Source organism: Monomorium pharaonis, chromosome 5 (genome assembly GCF_013373865.1).
Source record: "Monomorium pharaonis isolate MP-MQ-018 chromosome 5, ASM1337386v2, whole genome shotgun sequence".
In the NCBI taxonomy this organism is placed as follows: domain Eukaryota; kingdom Metazoa; phylum Arthropoda; class Insecta; order Hymenoptera; family Formicidae; genus Monomorium; species Monomorium pharaonis.
The window spans coordinates 13811908-13830772 of record NC_050471.1 but is presented as its reverse complement, the minus strand read 5'-3'; the positions used below and the strand labels follow the sequence as shown (position 1 = coordinate 13830772).

The 18865-nt window shown below is 32.4% G+C and overlaps 1 protein-coding gene across 6 annotated transcripts in view; it reads right to left on the bottom strand.

The window, feature by feature from the left end:
* LOC105836110 overlaps positions 1-18865 on the bottom strand; it is a 73459-nt gene that overhangs the window by 38823 nt on the left and 15771 nt on the right. For 2 of the 6 annotated variants that reach the window (XR_004963257.1, XR_004963256.1), the window contains exons 3-4: positions 18205-18623; positions 17843-18130 (exon numbers count right to left, since the gene is read on the bottom strand). The exons of the other annotated variants lie outside the window; for them this stretch is intronic. The gene's annotated coding sequence lies outside the window, so the exon portion shown is untranslated. Of the gene's footprint in view, positions 1-17842; positions 18131-18204; positions 18624-18865 lie in introns of those variants that run through there. 6 annotated transcript variants of the gene reach the window in all.

Below are 18865 nucleotides of genomic sequence, written 5' to 3'. Positions count from 1 at the left end.
ACTGCGCACAAAAAATGCACAAAATCTAAATTCATCATGTTCTGAACAAAAACAGCATAATAAATGTATACTATTCAATTTTTCTTAGAATTACGATTTATATAATTAACCATCTAATTAATCATTTAAACGCTTCAAAGATTAATGCCAAATAGATCGCAATTTCCATCAAATTATTAAGGTTATGGAAAAAGATAAATTTAACAATGAAATTAATAAGTAAATAAATTAATGCTATTTATTTTTAATGTTTTGCAAAATTTAATTGCTTTTATAAAAAATAATATAGTTGCGTCAGTTTATAACATATAAGTATATGTAGACAATAACAAGTACCCATATCGATGAGTCAAATTGGTGTAGCAGGTAAAGTATAAGGTTCGTCATCCTAAGGTCCCGGGTTCAAACCTAGCAGCGGCAAGTAAAAATAAAATAAAAAATAACATAATTTAAATTTAATTAATAAAAATTTATTCTAAATGTAGTATGTGCTGTTGATAAAAATAATTTTTTAAAAATAAAATTTTTATTTTATTTTATTTTTCTTTGTAACTGCTGTGTAACGGTTAGATAACATGTAATTATAACATGTTATATTGCTGAGTCGGAAATTGTAACTTACATGTAAGTTACGTGTAATTTCAGAGTAACATAACCTGTTATATTCGGTTACATTGCTGTTACACTGCTGCTATATTACTGTGTTCACTGGGAGACTTCTAAAAGATAACATATAATGTCAGAATGTTAACCAATGCGTCGTTTTTTGAGAACAGAAAGATATGAAATTAATATCTAAAAGATTTCTTAAATCGGATATCTTTAAAATGCAACTAGAGATTAAAAAATAAAATAAAATAAATTTTTTTTTTTATTATTCTTATCAACAGTACGTACTAAATTTGGGACACATTTTTATTATTTAATTGAATTTAAATTATATTATTTTATTTTATTCTTATTTGCCGCTGGTAGGTTTTGAACCCGGGACCTTAGGATTACATACCTTGTACTCTATCTGCTACGCCAGTTTGAATCATCGATATGGGTACTCGTTATTGTCTACATATACCTATCTGTTATAAACTGCCGCAATTATATTATTTTTTATAAAAGCAATTAAATTTTGCAAAACATATTAAAAATAAATAGCATTAACTTATTTACTTATTAATTTCATTGTTAAATTTAACTTTTTCTATAACTTTTATAATTTAATGGAAATTGCGATTTATTTAGCACTAAGACTTTGAAGCGTTCAAATGGTTAATTTGACCATTTTGAAATTATTTCTAAAATATCTAAATGTTTTCTTTAAAAAGTTCTCTTAAAGTTGAATATAATATGCTTATATAATATGCTTATGCTTTACGCCTTAAATCTCATTGTATAGACACTGCTTTAGACCGTGTCTAAAATACGTCTTAATGACGTCTTTATGTCCCGATTTTGGATGTGTGCTGTCTGGGAAAATAATCGTCAGATCATGACTGAAATATGACTTCGAAATGACGTCATCATGACGTCAATTTTAGGTCATGTAAAAAAATGGTCATTTTGACGACATATGACCAGATATGACCATTTTGGGACGTCAAAATGACGTGGGCTTGCTACCTGGGAACATTCTACGATGATTACAGTACATTGAGTATTAAAATGGGATGATACGTAGGATATAATGTGCTGTTAGGATATAGATTTAAAGGCTGTAGTTCCGAAAACGTCTAATCCCCGATTTGGTTCAAATTTTAGAAATAGGTTTTTTTTAGCAAAAAAAAACATATGCAAAAAGGATTTTTGGCGACTCAAAAAATTTTTTTTATGTCGGTAAGTAGGAAATTTATAATTTGTAGGCAGAAATTTAAATGTGTGTGTGTTTGTGTGACTACAGCGAAGAAATGTCTTTGTTATATTTCTTATTGACTGATAACACCCACACTTTTCTGCCCCTCCGCTTACAGAGCGAATCGACCTCCACGCTTGTACTGTACCACATGAGTTTGCGAGATTTCAGATTTGAAATTGTGGCTAAATAGCGACTAAAATTTGTTAGGTTAGGTTAGGAAAATACGGGGAGGGGGCTTCGCCCCTCTCCCGCCCACGCATTCTCTGCACCACATCCCACACAGCACACTTTATCCTAGAGATGTTTCTGGGATGTCATTTTGGGATATCGCAATATCGTTAGATATCCATGGACCGTCTGCGATATCCAAGGGATATCCAAGGGATGCACAAATGTCCACCGATTTGACATTCTCTTGATATCTTAAACGATATCCAGAAGATGTCCAAGGGATTTTTTGAGATATCGTAATATACCCTAGTGAAAAAATTTGTCAGAATTAAAAAAATTTTTTTTAGGATTTCTGACAAATATTCCAATTTTTTATAAGAATTGAAACGTTTTTCGGAAAAACTTTAAAAATAAAAAATTTTTGAATATTTCTAATTGTAAGTATTTTTGAGAGTTTCTAAGAATTGAAAAAAACTTGAACAAAAAATAAAAAATTCTAATTATTTTTACGGTAATCTTGTAAGAGGAAGAAGACTATAACAACATGTTTCAGCCAAGCCACAGTCGTACCCGTTAAAACATGTTTAATCTCTATATCTGAAAAAACGGTCACCCATCCAAGTGTCAACCATCGCCGACGTTGCTTGACTTCGAAGACCGTACGTATCCTAACGCCACGTGATAATCCATGAACACTTCTTGTCTATGCATACATATTTGTTATAGATCATTACAATATATGTTATCAGAAGGATGAAATATGTATAGTTAACTTATATTTTTATGAATAAATATGAAGTTTTAGTTTTTTATTTATTTTTACATATGCGTGCAAAATAGCATGTGGAATAACTTATTAAAAAGTTTGTTTTTGCTCTGTTTGTATAAAATCAAAAAACATTTTTAATGTCATTTTTTATAATTTTTTAGTATTATTAATATATACCACATTGTTATATATAAGTGTACTTTCTTTATGTTCTGTTTTAATTTACGTTTCTTAGAGATTTAATTAACGCTTTTGTCACTCTTTTATTACATTATAATTCACTTTTCCTTTACACTTGATTTACGTTCTATTAATTGTAGAGATAAAAGATATGATGGGATATTATCTGGATGTAATAGGATATTGTAAGATATTATAGAATATCTTATAATATCTTATAATATTTTAAGATATTTTTGGGGGATATCGAAATATATTAATGGGATATCATAAGATATCTTAAGATATTTTATATTTTAAAATATTTTTGTAGGATATCCCGGGAGTTACTCATTGAGATATCCGTGGGATCGCTTTCGTCTGTCTGGGATAATTTGGGATATCCTCAGGATAAAGTGTGCTGTGTGGAATGGATATGTAAACATATGCAAATCACGAATTTCATGTATTAGTTATATAAAATATATATAATCTGGAAATTAAGATAGAAAATAGTAATTGACGTGCAGCGAGGATTACCCACACACTCTCTCTCTCCTTCGCTTAAAGAATAGAACGACGTCCACGCTTGAAAATAGTTTAAGGGGTTACACCAACCTAGACGGTCGAAAAACAGGCCTAACTTTAATATTTTATTCCTGCTAAACGGGTAGTGGGAATTAAATAAAATTTTGTGTGATTATTGAGAGAGACTTATGTTTCGACAATATAAAAAAATTTTTTTATTAAACAATGGCGACAGAAAGCAGAAATATGACCGCCGACACACATCGGGGTTTGGAAAAACGCATTTCGCGGTGACCACTGTCCCGTCTAAACGATCCATCTGAAACAAAAAAACAAAATGGTGTCTTTAAGCTAACAGTAGTGGTTTGTCGGTGACGATCGCCGATTGTCGATTTTATCGTTTGTTATAAAATGGCGATAAGTTAAAGTTAAAATTTAAAACTAACAAAAAATTTTCTTTTTCATTTTTTAAATTTTTAATGAAGATTTAAGAAAAATAGATCGTCACCGACAAAAGAATGTTTCTGAGAGTATTGTATAAAAATTTGAAAACGATCCATCGATTAGTTTTTGAGATCTCGTCTTGATCTGGCCACCGTCTTTGAAAACCATGTTTCGAGAAAAACGCGTTTAAAGTTTCAAGTTTAGTTTTATTATTGTTAACAGCCGAATTTTGCACTTTACCTCTAATCGGCAATTCCGGAGCCATATGAGATTCCTTCCACATGAATAGCAGCAGCGCTCTGTGAAGACCTCTTTTGACGGCGAGCAATCCTTCCTTCGCGCGTCGCCTTCTGCGCTCGTACTTCGGCCACATTGATATGCGCTCGGTTTTGATTTTCGCAATATACAGCACAATTCTTTTATTATCATTAATAAATATGCGACAGCACCTTCATTAAATATGCATACAGCAATATTGGTAGCAATTTGTACAACGTGTGCACCGCTGTGCTGCACTTTTGGCGTTATGCGCCAAATCAGATTGTTCAAACTTTCGTTAACATTGTGCGTAAATCCACCGACGCATCTCTCCAGTAAATTATCACTAGAAAGTTGTTCAAATATTGGACGAATGACTTTAATCACATCATCTTCCAGTGGCGATTTATGCTAATATTGCTCCAATTCAAGCACTCGAACGCTCGATCCCGTTTTACTCAACTCTTTATAATTCCGGCATTTTTGCAGATATCAACATAAAACTTTTAGGATATATTCTCGAAACTTGAAGCTTCAAGAAAATGTAATTTAAAAAATCGATTTTTTTTACCCGCTAGGTTGGTGTAACCCCTTAATTCTTTTTACATTAATAATATTTTAAAATTATAGATTTCCTATTTACCGACATTTAAAAAAAATTTTCGAGTCACCAAAAATCCTTCGCGCATGTTTTTTTTTCGCTAAAAGAAACCTATTTCAAAAATTTGAACTTGTTGTGAGCGAAACACTCACAACCAATAAATTCATATTATAAAATAAAGGAAATAAAATATTAAAATTATAAGATAGCTCGCCGAGAAAGGCTCGCTATCACAAGGTGTCAGGTGACACATGCCTCGTGCGCTGCCGGCCGGTCATCGCACTGGGCAACGCACCAGCCACCTTAAAGAAGTAGCGAAGCCAGCTTAGCAACAATCATGCCACCGGAAATGCATACCTGCATTTTGGCAATTGTTGCTAAACTCGCAAATATTTTCCGCGCGCCGGATGCGCGCGGAAATGACCATATATGGTCATGCGGAGGGCCCGATGCCCCCACTAATAATTAAATCCGCGACACTATTTAAGCCGCTGCCGAACAGCGGCCAGCGGGATCAGTGAATAGTAATCAAGCCGATACGTACGGCCCGCACGAGTGAATTAAGAGTTCGGGACTTAGCGGCTAGCAAGTCTCGAGCGAGCAACGAGACGACGCGTTAACTCCGAGTCACGCGCCGTATCTAATCTAGTGTAACACGACGCGGCACCTTCGCCGACCGCAACCAGTGTACAAGAACAGAGAAATAAATCTTTTATATCAATTGAACTTAGAATCAGTGAGTGAGTGATTTGAGGACCCTGCCTACAAAAGCCGCCTCTTTCCGCGAGTTCCTACTCCTTGGGCAGCAACGAATCCCGAAAGATCTTTTGTCGCGCCGCAAGGTACGGCAAAAATATTTTGTTGTACCGCAAGGCGCAACAAACTACCTCGGAGATTGGACGTTTTCGGAACTATCGCCGATTAAAAAATATTTACACCGATTTGCGTGTTCCTACAAAGTCACTTTTTCAGCCCACTTTCCTTTTTATCAAAAGGTAATTATATTTATCCAAGTCCTGATTTTTATGAAACTACTCAAATAATGAACAATGAATTTGAAAAATTTCATGGAAATTTTTAAAATAAAGACAAATATATTTGATAAATTAACAAACATTGTGTGCAAAAAAAACTAATTATAAATTTCCAGACAAAGTTATCGCATGTTTAGTCCAAACTAGGACATATGTACGATTGCGAAAAGTTAATAAAAAAATTATAGCAAATAATTATAATGAGAAAACTAATTAAAAAATGTATAAATTCAGTAACAAAAAATAAAAATATGTAATAAAATATATGCAGGGTGAATTTTAATGGCTGTGCCAACTTTTTACTATGAGAGATGGGATTACCGACTGCAATCTTAGTACACACATATACGACATATGCATGTGCAAGTACCGTACATGTGTGTACTAAGATTACAGTCGGTAATCCCATCTCTCATGGTAAAAAGTTGGGACAGCCATTAAAATTCACCCTGTATAATAATAAGAAGAAAATCTACATAAATGTATATAATATATATTGTTATTAATATATTAATTATCAATAAAAAATGTCAAAAAAATATTTTGTCTGAGTATAATAGAACCTTTCGCTATTAATTTTAAATATTAAATATTAAGTATTATTACTATTATTTTTAACAGTCATTATATCATTTTCCTATTATAATTTTTAAATATACTACATACAATTAGTTAAACATAGTTAAACATTTGAATTTCGAGCCTGCATTTCTGGTCGTTTCTTATTGGCTCACTGCACGTTACGTCATAACACGTGCCTTCAATATTTACTTCACCTGTATATTTACATCATGGCTTTGACTATATAACTATGGACCGCTAGCAGCAACTTCAGACTGGTAACTAACCCATGCAACAGAGAAGTCCGTGTATCCAACATCTACCACGCTGTAGAAGATCAATTGAGAAATGCGTGAACTAAAATTTACGTTTTATCGGTAACTTTGTTGGTCATGTCGGTCATGCCCATCATGTGCGCGTGTTTTTGCGAATTTATTGTAATAAATAAGTAAATCAATAAATAAAATTAAAACATCAAAATGGTAGCTCATTGAGAAATAAGCAATACCTTAAGTAAATTAAAGCTACTGATTAAAAAGCAAGGAAAAACAAATATGAAATCGTAAAAATTTCAAAATAAAATCAAATATTTATTCTTACAATCTAGTGTCCTTTAAAAAGAACAGTTTTTGTACATGTATGTCTAACAAAATTATTATGCTTCTTCAGAGTAAGAGTTTTGCTTTCGTAATACAATTTTACTTTTAAATATTGTAATATGATTAATTTTATTAATTCATACTTATGATTTTCTAAAATATCGAGTTCTAATATATGTCTCGAAATTAAAAAAAAATGTTATGTAATTGTAAGTTTCTAAAAACATTACTTACAATTCGCATAGTTACATTTTCTTATTTTAAGTTATTGTGTAATTTATAAATGTTAAAAACTTTTTCAGTCGATGAATTTATGGCATACAAATCTGCTTACGTATGTCTTAAGAATCCAAAACTCACACGTTTAATAAAAGTTTAAGTAACTTCATCGCATTCGTTTAAAAGATTATAACATGTCAAACATTTTAATTGTTGTAATATGTTTTTTTCTACAAATCCTGAAATATAAAAGACAGCGCGATTTAATGATTTATGTATTACTGACAGCAGCGAATTATTTATAATAATTGAGGAACCAATGTCTTCGTCGTTTTTGGCATCGCTGTGGTTATCGCTCAATATCGATAGAGAAATTTTTTTTCGAATTAAACCATTAAAATTAAGGTGCCGTCAACAGGTATGCAGTTACCTTCAGCGGAAGATTTAATCTTATTGTGGTGTAATAACCTGTCGTGCCCCTGGTCTCGGGACACGGTATGGGATCGCTGCTGATAAAATTCAATATGTTTATTTTTTAAAAACGGAAAATTTATATTGTAAATTGAATAGAAGAACATTTCCTTAAATATATTATTTTTTTTATGTATAATTGCTACTTTACGCTGACATTATTTCATTCATCAAGATATCATTTCATTCAATATTTCAAATTTGATCCTAATTACTGAGCGATAAAGTAATTGCCAAATTTTTAGGTCTGAATGCTAATTGATCAAATAATAAAAATTATCTTACTCTGATTACTTGTTAATCTAATAATCAAAGACATTTAATATTGATTATTGATTAATCGAGTAATCAAATAATTTTCGTCTTTGATTACTGATTAATCAAGTAATCAAAAATTTGCTTACTGATTAATCGAGTAATCAAATAATTTTTGTTTTTGATTACTGATTAATCGAGTAATCAAATAATTTTCGTCTCTGATTACTGATTAATCAAGTAATCAAATAATTTTCGTTTTTGATTACTGATTAATCAAATAATCATTAATTAAAGCTAAAAATATTATTGAAAATATCGATGATGCCGATCTCTGCTCAGGATCAAGTTCAGTAGAGATAACGAGAGTATTTATAAAAAGATATATTTGTTCCAACGTAGTCTCAGTTATTAAGCCCGAATAGATAAGTGTCGCAAATAATTAAGAACAATTCTGTGTCACGACGAGTGACATAGATTCGTCGCTGTATTAATTACCAGGAACACAAAACAAGTGGTTGGTCCGGCGGACTATACTAGTCAATCCTTATGTATTTCGACCCGCTGAATCCGAATCCAAAGTCAGAATTGCAAAGTTAGCTCGTATTTCCTAATCCCCCCAAAATTTTTTTTTATGTTGGTCCAGTAGATCAGACTAGTCAATTCTTATGTATTTTAAACCCGCTGAATTCAAATCCAAGGTCAGAATTGCTGAATTGGCTCATTTTTTCCTAACTTTAAAAAAAATTTTTTTTTAATGTTGGCCCGGCGGACCAGATTAGTCTATTCTTATGTATTTTGATCTGCTAAATCCAAATCCAAGGTCAGAATTATTGAATTGGCTCATTTCTTCCTAATCTTGAAAAAACACCTTGTAAAAGCAATTTGGGTCACAAATATATAATCCGGAGCGTACAGGCTTGCGCAACCACATTACCCGGGGAAAATTCAATACGTATGATAAGTCTGAGCTTCTGTAAAGAAATAGCGTAGAAAGTTTACTCCCTTTTTCTATTATATATAACTCTTTTATTCTCGAAGGTTTGGATTAATGAACAAACTGAAATGTTGAAACCTGGATGTTACAAGTCTGACGAGTGGAGACTATTCACCGATTCTTCTAAGAGAAGCTTGAAAGCAGTGTTGCTGCACAATACTAATATAATATGCCTCCATTCTTGTAGCGTCACTCGGTAGTGATAGAAGAAGAGTACACAAACCTGAAAATAGTTCTTGAAAAAATTAAATACAGAGAACATAAATGCAAATTTATGGAGATCTGAAAATTTTCACCATATTATTGGGTCAACAATCAGGTTACACAAAAAATTCATGTTTCCTATGTGAATGAGATAGTAGAGATCGAATGAACCATTAGATAAGAAAAAAATGGCCGACAAGAACCTCTGTGTCAAAAAATATCATAAATGAACCGTTAGTTGAGCCATTAAAAGTTCTTCCAGCTTTTCATATCACATTAGGACTCATGAAACAATGGGTGAAAGCTCTGAATAAAAAAGGTGAATGCCATCAGTATTTACAAGAAAAATTTTCTAACATCTCTGATGCAAAATTGCGGGAAAGTATTTTCGATGGACCTCAAATACGTAAAATGTTGAGAGACGACAATTTTATCACCAAAATGAATAAAGACGAGAGAGCAGCATGACTGAGTTTCAAAGGTGTCACAGAAAATTTTCTAGGAAACCACAAAAGTCAAGATTACAGAGAAAGGGCAAAAATAATAGATAACTATAGAAAACTAGGTTGCTTAATGAATCTTAGGTTGCATTTCTTGGATTCTTATATTAACTACTTTCCAGAAAATCTAGGTGATTATAATGAAGAACAGGGAGAAAGATTTCATCAGGACATCAAGGAAATGGAGAATCGATATCAAGGCAAGTGGGATGTGAACATGATGGCTGATTTCCGATGGACGCTCAAATGAGATGTCTCTGTGAAAGAAAAGAATCTTAAGAGAAACCCATTGCACAGAACTTTCGAAAATAAAAGAGTTAGGAATATATAATAGGAATAGGAAAAGAGAGTAAATTTTCTATGCTATTCATTCATAGAAGCTTAGACTTGTCATACGTATTGAATTTTCCCCGGGCAATGTGGTTACGCAAGCCTGCACGCTCCGGATTATACATTTGTGACCCAAACTGCTTTTTCAAAGTGTTTTTTTGAAGTTAGGATAAAATGAGCCAATTCAGCAATTCTGACCTTGGATTTGAATTCAGCGGATCAAAATACATAAGGATAGATTAGTCTGGTCCGTCGGACTAACCACTTTTTTGTGTGCCTGTGTTATTAATGAGCCCGCCCATTCTTTTTTTGCGGCGTTTATATACGTCGCTTTTCGGCCTGTTGCTAGGGGAATTTCTCTCACGGTCACATGCCTTTGGCCCGTGCACTTGCTTAGCCAGCAATTGCTGGCTACGTACATTCTACCGGAAATCAGGAAATTCTGGATGACAATCGGATACATTGCCCGGTGCAACGTCTGATGTGAAGGCCGGACGGTGCCCTTGCGCGAGGTGTCACTCGACACCTTTATCGCTCGCGCTATTCTCGGTGTGAGTGTTGCACAACAAAGCGTTTATAGGCTGCTGCTAACTGTATACAATTTGGATTATTGTTAAATCTACCCATTGCTCGGATACATGAAAAAAATTTCTCTAAATGATCTTGAAATAAATTATATGCTAAAATATATTTTAAGTACCCTGTCTCTACGTAAGAGTGGTATCATTTTTAAATTTTTCATATTTGCTATGAACCCGATAAAGCCAGTCTTAATTTTTTAGTTAATGACGGTATTTCCATCCATTAAACGAATTCTGGAAAAATAACGTGATGCCTCATCCAAGAATTCAAAATAATGAAACGCTGTACTTTCCATTAATGGTTTTTTAAGACCATTTGAAAATAAACTTTTTGAATTCAAACAATCAAAGGCGTTGTTCACCATTTGACAAAATTTATCTGTTGCTGCACAACTAACAAAGTCAGGATGTCCGTCTTCAAGTTGCTCTAAAGCTGCAGCGCAGCTTTCGTTTATCGTTTGCGCTGCTAATTTGACATTCATTTTATTTTTGTACTATTTCACGTGTTTCTGATTTAATTTATTACGTAAATGAAAGCCCCTCCAGTTTCTTGTAATTTAACTAAATTTCCGATTTACTTAAAATTGATAGCACGACCCTGATCATCTCTCATATAATATTCTTTTCGATCCAAAATTATTTCTTATAAGCTTCAGCGTATGTGCAGCATCGAAAAATATAAAAATATAGTTAATGGTTGATGGATGTAAAAAATGCTTTGTCATTTAATACATCGGCATTCAATGCATTGTACATCGAAATATTTGAAGGCAATCCATCGAAAGTTAAAGCAATAATGTGTACACCTGACGTGGTGACGAAACCTATTACTCTTTTTGTAATTTCAGCGCATTCATCAGGTATTAATCCGTCCACAAAAAAATGCGCAACGGGTACCCAGATAGCACAAGGACATCCATTGTATGTCCAATGGATATCCGCTTCTGGACATTTGGACGTCCATTAAGAGTCCAAATAAGGTCCGTCGGACATTCGATGGACGTCCATAGGATATACGTTTGGCACAACTTTGTACGTTCATAGAAAGTCCTTTAATGGACGTCCATGGGATATACGTTTGTCACAATTTCGGACATTCATAGAAAGTCCGAAATAAACCAAATTTTGAACCTATTATGATTTGATTATTTCTTTTGGGCTTTTTTCAATTAAAGGGCTTGCTGCAATAGTGGGTTAATCCACATTTTGTAAAAATTATCGACATAAAGCATGGACTGTGCATTTCCTGTAACAAGCTCTTGAAAAGTGTCCCGCAGAAAGACAAAAAGGAGACATGGTCCGGATCAATTTCTTTTTTTGTCTAGCGCCCATTATGCTACTGGTTAGACAGAGACAGCGCTTGACCCAGACCAATTGCTATGTCCCTCTTTTGGTCGGAAAAAGAAACGGGGAAAAAAAAACAAAAAAAGAAAAAGAAAGAAAAAGAAACAATAATAAAAAGAAAAAGAAACGAAAAAAAAACAAAACGATAAAAAACGAAAAAGAAACAATAATGTATTATAACAAACATTTTAAAAAATACCAATAATTGAGTGTTAATAATAAATAAAAAAATAATAAGTATTATTTTATATTATTTCATATTATATCTAAAAGTAGAACAATTAAAATAAACCTTTTGAAAAATAAAAACAATGTAATTTATTATTATTTATAAATTAATGTTAATTAGAACTATGTAAATAATATACCCACATAGAAATTGGCTCCAGTGGATGTCCAATGGACGTCCATTAAACCTCCATAGATCCATGGGACGTCTATGTCCATGGTGGAAGTCAGATGGACGTCCATTAGAGGTCTAGTAAACTTCCTTAACTCCATTGGAGATTTACCTCCATGGCGGAAGTTAGGTAGACGTCCATTAGGGATCCAGTAAACTTCCATAGCTCCATTAAAGATTTACCTCCATAGCGGAAGTTAGACAGACGTTCATTAAAGATCCAGTAAACGTCCATGGCTCCATTGGAGGTTTACCTCCATGGTGGAAGTTAGATAGACATCCATTAGGGATTCATTAAACATCCATAGCTCCATTGGATGTTTTCTTCCACAGTGGAAGTTAGATGGACGTCTATTAGGGATCCACTAAACTTCCATAGTTCTATGGAACATTATTTCCATGATGGAAGTTAGACAGACGTCCATTAAGGATCCATTAAACTTCCATAGCTCTATGGAACATTTACTTCCATGATGGAAGTTAGATAGACGTCCATTAGGTATCCATTAAACTTCCGTAGCTGTATGGAACATTTATTTTCATAATAGAAGTTACCCAGACAACACGCTTATCAGAATGAAAACTTTAAGAGAACTTTTTTAAGAAAACATTTAAATATCTTGGAAATGATGTCCAAATGGTAACATTTATCAGAGACGTCTACTAAGAGAGGTCTTTGAGATATCTCATGGAAGAGTTTCATTTAAGTTTCTTAAAAATGTTATCCTTATGATATCACAGTTAAATGATATCAGCTTAATATCTCATAAAAGATATCACAATGCTGTCCGATTTTTGAGCCGTCCATGCGCGTCGTAGTTGACTCAGAAATCAGACAACACTATAGCATCCTGAATGAGAGATCCATTTAATATTTAAAAAAATTATCATAAAGATGTTTTCAAAAATAACGGTTTGTCTACAATTACTGCGCACAAAAAAATGCACAAAATCTAAATTTATCATGTACTGAATACAAAAACAGAATAATAAATGTACTATTCAATTTTTCTTAGAATATATGATCTATATAGTTAAAATTATCTAATTAACCATTTGAACGCTTCAAAGTATTAATGCTAAATAGATCGCAATTTCCATCAAATTATTAAGGTTATGGAAAAAGATAAATTTAACAATGAAATTAATAAGTAAATAAATTAATGCTATTTATTTTTAATATGTTTTGCAAAATTTAATTGCTTTTATAAAAAATAATATAATTGCGTCAGTTTATAACATATATGTAATATATGTAGACAATAACAAGTACCCATATCGATGAGTCAAATTGGCATAGCAGATAGAGTACAAGGTTTGTAATCCTAAGGTCCCGGGTTCAAAACCAGAGGCAAGTAAGAATAAAATAAAATAATATAATTTAAATTTAATTAATTAATAAAAATTTGTCCTAAATTTAGTATGTACTGTTGATAAAAATAATTTTAAAAAAATAAAATTTTTATTTTAAATTTTTATTTTGTCAATCATCCATCGAGGCTCCGTGAAGCCTCTATTAATGATCCACGAAACGTCCGTAAGTCATCCATCGAGGCTCCGTGAAGCCTCTGTTAATGATCCACACAACGTCTAATAGACCTCTTTGACGACCTCTATTGAAGGTCTAATAGACGTCCACAGTGCGGAACTGTGGATTTCTAATGGCTCTATATTGGACGTCTAATGGACGTCCACTGGAAGTTTAAACTTCCATGGCAGACGTCCATTAGACGTCTACTGGAGGTTTCATTTCTATGTGGGTATATATAATTTACAATATTTTTTTTAGATTATATAATAAAAATTAAGATAAATTATATAAAAGTAAGATGCAAGTGCGGACATAAATCAGATATCCAGCATAAGACGTTCTGAATAGAACATTTTAATTCAAATAATGGACATCTTATAAATGTCCATTTTATGTCCATGGACATGTGGACCTGAATTGGACTTAAAATGGACGTCCTTGGAACATCCAGTGCTATTTGGGTATTTTCCACCTTTCATTGATTCTGGTTAACAAATACAGTAATGCTTCTTTTCTGACTGGTAAATTTTCCGGTTCTTCAATTTTATTAATCTATGGTCAACATATCCAACGAACTTTTTTTAGCGCGACTATACTCAACTTGTTTTCTTATGTACATTTCATCCATCATTAGACATGCATATAGTTTCTTATCACCGGCAGCTTCACATTTTCTATTTAAAATGTCCACTGTTTCTTGAGTTAATCCAGGTGACCCATTCGTATTGCTATATCATGAACGTATTGTTGATGGAGCCGGTAATTTATTTTTGAAGACCTCTCTAATATAATTGTAGGTTTTTGGGCTATAAAAATTAACTGTCAAAGCAAAGGCACGGAGCTGCGGCGAAATGTATCGTTAACTTTCCCTTTTTCTATTTCTGCGATGATCGTAGACTCATCTGATACAGCCTATACATTCGTATACAAATTTCAATAAAAAAGCAAAGAATCAATTTTACCATTTATTAATTGTACTATAAAAATACAAAAAAAATTATTTAAACTTCCAAAAATTGTATTGGAATATTATATAACAATAAAACTTACTCAATTATTAATTACATTTCATTTCATATAAAATAGATCATTACAATATAGTGCAGTTTCACACATTAACAATTAGATTTAATATTATATTTACAATCACAATAACATTAACAATATTACAGTTACAATTACATTTAATTTTAATAATTAATTACAATTCGATTTTATAAAATAGATTTAATATTTGTATTTTTTATTAAGGAATATAAATCGGAGGGAGAGAGGAAAATTATATAATATTACAATAGTAAAAGTAAAATATCTTCTAAGCAGAGTTGGGTAAGTTAATATATTTCTTTAACTAAATTAAATTAATGGATTATAAAATTAATTTAATTAAGTTAAAAGTTACATAAATGAAAAATTAACTCAATTAAAGTTACGTTAAGTTTAATTTAACTCAAGTTAAAGTAAAAATTAATTTTGAGAAGCTTTATTTATATTAAATTAAAAAGCAATGTAATTTATTTACGTCAGATTATTAACATAATTACAATATCGATCTTCAAATATATTCAATTTTATTTGTAAATTAAGTTAAAATATTAATTATATGAAATAACAAAAAAATATTGTTTTCATGCAGAAATGTATTTTTATTTTATAATTTTTTTCTTTTGCCCAGATAAAATTTTTAATTTAGAAGAAAATTAATAAGATAAAGTTTATACGTTTAAAAAATAACTAGTTAAAGTTAAAAATTAAATTATTTAAAATTAATTAAATTAAAATAAAAGTTATTAACTTTTTAACTTTATTATTAACTTTCAACTTTTTAATTAGTTACTACCCAACCCTGCTTTTAAGATAATGATGCAAATTCAAAATTTATTTCATTAAATATCTTTAACCAAATCTGCACAATATCTGAAGAATTAGATCAAAGAAGACATTTTTGCTTGAGATCTATTAATAATTTTTCCAGAGATTCTTTTTTTTCTGACGACTTTGCTGCATTCGCAATCGTTTTATTGTATTATTGTAGCTTTTTTTTCACAGGCTCGCTTTAATAAATTAACGGATTATAGTGCAGAACGTGACGTCATATCTTTAATGGTATTTTCTTTTAGGTATGTCATCAGGATATCGCAACACCTTTGTTGGAGTATCTGTATTTGCATATCTGTATATGTTTTGGGGTGTCATGTTGAAGCTTTAATTCCATATTTTCGGTTCCAAACTACAAATGCAAAATTAATAAGTATAACGATAATTAAAAAAATGCATTAAAAATTATATTAATTACACAGAAACACACAAAAAAGAGTGGTTGGTCCGGCGGACCAAACTTTGAAAAAACACCTTGTAAAAGCAGTTTGGGTCACAAATGTATAATCCAGAGTGTGCAGGCTTACGTAACATTATCCGGGGAAAATTCAATACGTATGACAAGTCTGAGTTTCTGTGAATAAATAGTGTTTGTGCGTGCGTGGGGTAAACGCGATCGCACGGAGAGAATGCTGGGATCCGTCCCGATAGAGACGCGAAGCGAGTGATCAGGAATGCGGTAGGTTCACAGCGGGTGATAGGAAGAAAAGGGAGGCGATGGTGTCACTCACACGTTAATTATTTATTAACAAACGGACATTCGGAGCGAGGAGCGAACTGTATCTTTTACAACCTTACGGAAATCTTGACACGTCCCGATATTACGCTGCCTGTAATCGATGCGGAAATCTTGAAGAGCCTCTAGATCGAAGCTCTCGCGAAATCTTGCGCGCGATCCGACGGAGATCTTGTGCACGAGGCAGAGGACGTTCGCGGGAAAGATACGGCCACCCGCGCATTAACGCACTCACACATTCACACGAATACTCGAACGTAAAAATTAATTGACATAGTCGCCGAATTATGGATGGAATGGAAGTGAATCCCCGCAGCTAGGATCGGCGGATGACGCGAGAGATCTGCGGGACGATCTAATGTCGGTGCCGGGCTGCGAGAGACTGACGAATTTTTTGTCTTAAAACAATTACGATCGCGGAGGCGAAAAAAGGGGCGGTAGGGAAACGGATCTCGAGACTTATTTGGGCATTGATTTGGACGTGCCCTTTTTTGGGCATGTTTATTTGCATAGTTACTACGATGCGAAAAAACGAAACACGCGCGCGGGAGGAGCTAGTGACAGCGCCGCGCGATCAGGTGCATCGAAGAAATGAAGTACAAGGAGCGATGGCTGTCAGCAGCTCCCACTACTCGCGGATAAAACAGAGCAAAAAAAAAGGAAATGTTAAAATTCTAAAGGAACCGTTATAGTCTCGAACAAATAGCGTAGAAAATTCACTCCCTTTTTCTATTATATACAACTCATTTATTCTTGAAGGTTTGGATTAATGAACGAACTGAAACTTGGATGTTACAAGTCTGATGAATGGAGACTATTCATAGATTTTTCTAAGAGAAGCTTGAAAGCAGTGTTGCTGCACAATACTAATGTATATTAGAGTCCGACTGAAATTTCGGTTTCGGTTTCGGTTACGGCTAGTTTCGGCCAAAAATCAAGATTTCGGCTTGATTTCGGTTTCGGCCGAAATTAAGAGTAAATTTCGGTGTCAGCCGAACTGTCGACATCGACGCTAGCGCCGCCAACGGTTGCACCATCTCTTATCTCTTATCCATTTTCATTCAAACAATTACAAAAGGCTATAAATAAATATTTATCAGCTCCGCCGACTTCTGTAGCAAGCGAAAAACTATTTAGATCTGCTGGGCAGATTTATGCAGATAGACGCAGTAATTTATTGGGAAAAAATGCCGAGAAACTTTTATTTTTATGTTACAACATAAAATTATTTAACTTTGATTATTAAGTTTTAATATAATGTTAAATAATAAAACCGTGATGTATAACTTTACTGTTATACTATGCAAAGTATCTAATATAATTTCTATTAAAAAATTGACTTTTTAAAAGATGTTTTTGTTTTTTGTAAGAAATATATTTATATTTAATAAAATATAATAAATAATAAAGTATTAATACATTCTTAAATAAAAGCTTGTTTAATAACTGATAAAAAGCTTATTCGATAACAGAGTACTTAAATATTAAATATACATTTTTCCAACAATCTCTTAAGTTATATATATAATATTTTATAAATTTTTTCATAAGTTTCGGTTTTCGGTTTCGGTTTCGGCCAAAATTCAAAGAAGACTGAATATTCGTTTTCGGTTTCGGCCGAAACAAAAAAAAGTGGTTTTGGTCGGACTCTAATGTATATGCCTCTATTCCTGTAGCGCACTCGACAGTGACGAAAGAAGAGTACACAAACCTGAAAACAGTTCTTGAAAAAATTAAATATACAGAACATAGGTGGCAAATTTATAGAAATCTGAAAATTTTTACCATATTATTGGGTTAACAATCAGATTACACAAAAAATTCATGTTTTTTTGTGAATGGAATTGGACTGTCCCGATTTTATTTCTATGATTTTCTGTAAATGCAACTTTTTCCGATGGTGGATGCGAACGAGTCAATTTCAGCCGATGTCTCACCGTGCTTTCCAAAATTGGAAAATTATTGCGTAAACTGTTGTAGCAGCATTGGAAGAATTTTTAACAAATTCAACAATATTGTTATCTTATTGTGCTGTAGTTTGCCTTGGTCTTGCATTGTTTTTTCGGTAATCTTTTAGAGATTCCGAGTTTTTCGTTCGATATTTTGTATGATCCATCTACTCACTGTGCGTCCACTACATCCTACCGTTTGAGCGATTTTATTTCTGTTTACTCCCGATTCATAAAGTCCGATAATTTTAGCAGCTATAAAAAAATAACAATAAAAACAAAAATAAAAATCCGTTGTATTTATTTAATATTTTATGTAATATATATAGAGAGAAATTATGTCAATAATATAATAATTTATTATTATCAATAATATGATAATTCATTATTATCAATGAACTTGGAAAGATATATAAAATCACGCAAGTAAATATTAGCGCGAACAGTTTGATCAGCTTTGACCGATTAAGGCATATTCTGTATGAATTGATAATTTA